Raw genomic sequence first — 5,925 nt, forward strand, 5'->3', positions numbered from 1 at the left:
AAAAAAAAAAAAAAACTGTCTCCTTGCGGGCTTGAGTGAGCCACCATTGCCCTCCCTTTAAGACATACCCCAGATAACTTACAGACTGTTGACATATCTGGGCCTTCTTGGCTGAAGTGCAGTATCCTTGGCTCCCCAGAGTAGTTAGCAGGTTTGCAGTGGCTAAGAGGCACTCTTCCTTAGTGCTGGCCGCAGTCAGCAAGTCATCTACGTACTGCAGGAGGGTGACCTGGAGGTGGAGCTGTCTGTACTCACTGAGGTCTTCGTGCAGGGCCTCATCGAATATGGTGGGTGAGTTTTTGAATCCCTGTGGCAGGCGGGTCCACGTCAACTGGCCGTGGAGTCCTTGGTCTGGGTCACTCCACTCAAAGGCGAACAGAGGCTGGCTCTGGGAAGCTAGATGGAGACTAAAGAAGACATCTTTTAAATCTAATGCAGTGTACCAATCTTTGTCTGGGGTTAGGGTGCTGAGTAGTGTATACGGATTGGGAACTGTGGGGTGAATATCCATAACTCTTTTGTTTACTACCCTTAGGTCCTGCACTGGCTGATAATCATTGGTCAGTGGTTTCTTTACAGGTAACAAGGGTGTATTCCAGGCTGATTGACATGGCACTAAAATCTGATTTTGTAGCAATTGGCGGATGTGGAGTGTGATACCAGCTCCTGCCTCTTGGGGCATAGGGTATTGGCACATGCACCAGCGAGGCTGTGGCTTTCAGTTCTACGACCACAGCGGGGCGATGGGAAGCGTTCCCCATCCCTCCAGTCTCTGCCCATGCAATTGGGAATTCCCGTAGCCACCACTCCATGTTAGGGTTCCGTTCCCTTCAGTGGGGGAACTGTAAAGTCTATATTCATCTTGAAGAGCCATTGTGAGAACTTGAATTGGCTGTCCCTTTAGGTTGGTGACCTCCTGGCCCCCATCCTTAAAGGTGATTTGGGCCCCCACCTTACTAAGTAAGTCACGTCCCAGGAGGGGGTAAGGACATTCAGGGATAACCATGAAAGTGTGGGATACCCGGCCCACACCTAAGTCCACCGTTCTTCGGGTAGTCCATGAATACTGTTTTATTCCAGTGGCCCCTTGGACCCAGGATTTCTTTGTATCTATTGGGCCACTGTCTTGGGTCAAAACTAAATGTTGTGCTCCTGTGTCTACTAAGAAAGATATGGGAGTCCCCTCTACTGTGAGAGTTACCTGGGGCTCATGGAGGGGAGATGAGCCCTGACGGCCCTAATCTTCAAACCCAGACAGTTTCAAGACTGGGATCGGAGGCTTCCTCTGATTTCTTAGGGGGCACTCTTTTTTCCAATGTTCAATCTCCTTACAGTAAGCACACTGATTCCTTTCTAAGAGGGTGTGTTCTCTGCTCCCCTTTTCTCCACCTATAACCAGCTCATTAAGCCTTCTCTCTCTTTCCCTTGGGGAGTGGGCCGTAGTGGCTAATAGAATCTTGCCTAATTCCTGGGTCTGCCGCCTGGCTGATCTTTCTTTTTTTTCTTCCTGGGTCTCTCTATTATTGTACACCCTTTCAGCTACTTCCAGTAAGTCTTTAAGGGACTTTTCCCCCAACCTATCTAACTTCTGTAATTTCTGTCTAATATCTGGGGCAGATTGGTTGACAAAAAACATGACAACTGCTGCCTTATTCTCTTCTGCTTCTGGGTCCATGGGAGTGTAAGTGCGGATGCCTCCATAATTCTTTCAAGGAAAGCAGCAAGGGGCCTCTGTCTTTTCCTGTTGCACGTTTCCTACCTTACTGATATTGGTTGGCTTCCTGGTAGCCTTACGGAGCCCTCCCATCAGAGTCTGGCGGTACACCCAGAGTCTCTCCTTACCTTCAGGGGTATTAAAGTCCCATTCTGGGCGAGTCAAAGGGAAAACAGCATCAATCAGAGCCTGGTTAGTGGTGGGGAGCCCGTCCGGGCCGAGTACAGATCGCCGAGCCTCGTTCAGGATGCGGTTCCATTCCTCAGTGGTAAACAGGATCTGTAATAACTGTTGGCAATCTTCCCACGTAGGGAGGTGGGTCAAGATTATAGAGTCTAATAGGTCAATGAGGGCTGAGGGTTTCTCAGAGAATTTGGGAGTTTGTAGTTTCCAGTTGTATAAATCACTGGTGTCAAAGGGCCAGTAGTACATAAGGGACCTGCCCTGATTATCAGGTGCTGTTATGCTCAAAATTCCCCTGAGACTCCCCACAGACAGTCCGAGACAAACTCTGATGTAAAAGGCACAAGGTGAGTTTTATTCAGGCCCAGGCCTGAACTCTCCTGGTGTACACACCGAGGAAGAGCCCCGAACTCAGGGTAGAGCAAGTTTTTATGGGGTACAGAAAGCAATAAGGGTAGGGTCCATTACGAGTACACTCTTGATTGGTGGTTGGTGATTTCATTAGTAAAGGAGGATTTGCATTGGTGGTTGATGATTTCACTAGTAAAGGAGGATTTGGATTGGTACAGGTGAGGGTTGGGGGGTCTCTTAACCGGGGTCTAGAGGTGGTGCAGCCTGATTAGGCAGCTGGAGGGAAATACCTGTATTTCAAGGAAATAGAAATTTATTGCTTATTATGGCAGCTGTTTGCCTAAGGTGACTCAATTAATGGCTCAGTGCCTGTGCAACCTGGGGTGGGGGAGTCACCAGGGAGTGGCCCTGAGGGCTAGGAGTTAGGAACAGAACTTATGCAATAAACAGTATGTGCAACCAGGGGTGGAGGAAGGTGGGTTGGGGTGGAATAGATCTTATGCAGTAACCAACAAAATGGCATTGGTCTGGCCCTTTCAGTGGGAGCCCTGAGGCCCTCAGGGGGAGGACAGTGGAGTCAGGGGTTGGGGTCAGGCGTCCGTGGCTCCTGGTGTGGGGTGGGCTTGCCCAACCTGCCACCTCTTCTGATGGCTGAGCTTCCCTTAATGGCTGAGCTTCCCCTCCAGCAGCCTCGGCTGCAGGAGCTGGCAAGGGTAGGGGAGCCCCTTCAGGAACCGTGGGAGGTACTCCTCAGGGGATGGTCCTTGAAGGACGGGGGGAGCTGTGGGTTTCGGTTTATGTTTCTGTCCTTCCTGTAGAGATAAAATTTGAGTGGCACCTCTCTCAGGGGGTAGGAGTATGAGTTTTAACCACTTCGGGGGGTTCTCGACTAGATCCTGCCACGCGGTGATGTAGGGGATCTGGTCTGGGCGCCCACTGTCAGCCTTGTAGACAATACTTTTGACCTGGTAAATAATGGGGAGGTGGAATGTTCCCTCGGGCGGCCACCCTACATTGAAAGTAGGCTACTTGTTTTTGCAAAAAGTGATGAGACGGCCGCGGGGCCGCGGGAAATGGAGAATCCGTATTCTCTTGCCTTGTTTTTATAATCTTGAAAATGGTGCAGTACTAAAGACAAAGGGACTGAGTTATTTTGTCCCATGATTGGATTGATTTACAGCAGAGTGAGAAAAAGAGGAATTTCACAGCCGGGTGAGAAAAAGAGGAACTTGACTCACAGTGGAGTGATAAGAAGAACTTCCTAGCAGAGTGAGGAAAAGAGGAACTTTACAGCAGAGCAAGAAAAAGAGGAGCTTTACAGCAGAATAAGAAAAAGGAAAACTAAGGCAACGAATATCATTATTCTGGCAGCCAGAATTATAATTTTAGACAGGTTAGTCAGAGGAGGAGTGGGCTGGGGGGTGTCAAGGATTAGGGTGACCTCTTCCTCTTCTGAGTGGGCCGTGAGTGGGATGTCCGCCCCCCACAGACCCATATGTATCAGAAACTTATGGTTTTAGAAATGAATGAGGCAGTAAGCTAGGAAACTGAATAGGATGGTTGAACTTACACTTTACATAACACTCAAAACCAATATTTGACAAGCAGGACACGAAGAACAACAAACTTAAGGCCTTAATAAGAAACCTAAAGCAGAACTGACTTCCAAACCCTTAAATAGCCATTCCTTTCAGTTCCCCACTTTCCGTCAGCGGGCCACTGAAACTGACTCCTCAAAGACTTGAAACTTCCCAACCAGATACTCCTTTCAGTTCCCCCCTTTTCGTCGGCAGGCCACTGAACGTAACTGACTGAGGCAGACCGGGGTCCCTTCTGAGTCCCTAAATAGCCACCTCTTTTCAACTCCCCCCTTTCCGTCGGCAGGCCATCGAACTGACCACTCAAGAACACCAGAAGTCTCCAGCTAGCCACCTCTTTCCAGACCACCCCTTTCCCTCGGCGCGTGACTGGACCTGACTAACCAGGGACTCCACAGAAAACCAGAACCTGAGGTAAGATTGACGTCTCAAACCCTACCGGGGGACAAGCGTCCACGACCACGTCTGATCTAGCTCCTTGTCCCCTACCTGATACCAGAGATGATCATCAACCAGAACAGATACAAACCAGAACAAAATGCCACACACTCACACACACACTAGACTCACCTCCGGAGGGGTGTCGGAACAGGTCCACAGTGGGGACTAGGGAGAAATTCCCAGCCAATGCAATCTCCAGGGCGTTGGCATTGCAGAAAGCTTCATGCAGAACCAACAGCCACTACATAGGACTATGTGGTACAACTCTTGGGGGGAAGGGCGGAGCTACAACGTGGACTTTTCCTAACAAACTCTGTAGCTCTTTTTACACAGGGCTTTGTGCTTTCTCTGGCATGCAGCTCTGCCTAAGGGATATTTGTATTTAGTGCTGAATTTAAATTATATCCTACACAAAGTAAATACATGTTTTCCATTCAGGGAAACAACATGTTAACAATTATATATATATGTTATGGTGAAAAGTTATATACAGGCTGAACATAAAGTTCATGTGCTATTTACTATAGTTTACTATTTAAACTTAAAATTTCAGGGGAGTCTGGGCACCCATGCTCAGTGGTTAGTGCACCAGCCACATGCACTGCGGTTGGTAGGTTCTAACTGGAACAGGGCCTGCTAAACAAAACAAACAGACAAACTAAAAAATAGCCCAGGGTTAGAGGCAGGGGGAAGCTGTAGTCTCAGCTACAGGGTAGGCTGAGGCAAGAGAATCTTTTGAACTGTGGTGAGCAAGTCCCTAACCCTTGAAAAACAAAACTTCTCCTGAGTCCTTGGGTCCCAGCCCCCTCGAGGGAAAGGGGATTAAATTCCTAGAAGAGGCCTTAAAATAAGAAAATATGGAAGAAGGGGTGGATTCCAAGAAAAGCTTCTAATGGAAAGTCATAAGGTCTCAGAAACTTACTTAAACTGTGTTACCACCACCCTAAGCTAACCACAACGTTCAGCTTCTGTATTTGCTACACCAAAAAATAATAATAATAAAAAAAAGAGTATAAAAAACAACCTGCTTTCCATTTCAGGACAGACTGCCTTTCAGAGCAGTGGTTGCCCATCCATGTATAATAAGTTTCTTCTTAATTTTGCATTAAGTGGAGTCTGAGTCTGTCATTCTCTGCTGTGCCAGGTACAAAAGAACCCAGGAGACTGATGTTCCTGTGAGCTGTGACAGACACCACAGCACTCTACTGAGTGTGACAAAGTGAGGCTCTGTCTCAAAATAAATAAATAAATAAATGAACTTAAAACTTCACTATTTCAATTTTAATTAAAATACTTTACTACTTCTATTGCATACGTACTTTAAATCGACGCTATATTTAGAATTAGCCAGCTGGACTTTGTATTTTTATTTGAGGGGGCAACCTGAGCTTTAAAACGGGAGGCAGTCCTCTGAGTCAGCTTGTCCAATAGAGATAAAATGAAAGCTATCTGTGTCACTTACGCTTTTCTAGTGGCCACATCACAAAAAAGATAATGAAATATACAGCCATGCTGAATAGTCAAACATTAAAACATATGCCCAGCCTGATGTCATAATTCTTTCAATAATCAGCACCACAACCAATCTGTCTGAGTAAATTTAAAAAACAACCTATTTTTTAAAACAAAAACTGACAC

At 47.1% G+C, this 5,925-nt stretch overlaps 1 pseudogene; it reads left to right on the forward strand.

Annotated features, from left to right (window-relative positions):
- The window catches only part of LOC105888381, a 92,813-nt pseudogene that overhangs the window by 69,233 nt on the left and 17,655 nt on the right, over nt 1-5,925 (forward strand).

This window comes from Otolemur garnettii, unplaced genomic scaffold (assembly GCF_000181295.1).
Source record: "Otolemur garnettii isolate 467f Iridium unplaced genomic scaffold, OtoGar3 scaffold00335, whole genome shotgun sequence".
NCBI classification, from domain to species: Eukaryota; Metazoa; Chordata; class Mammalia; order Primates; family Galagidae; genus Otolemur; species Otolemur garnettii.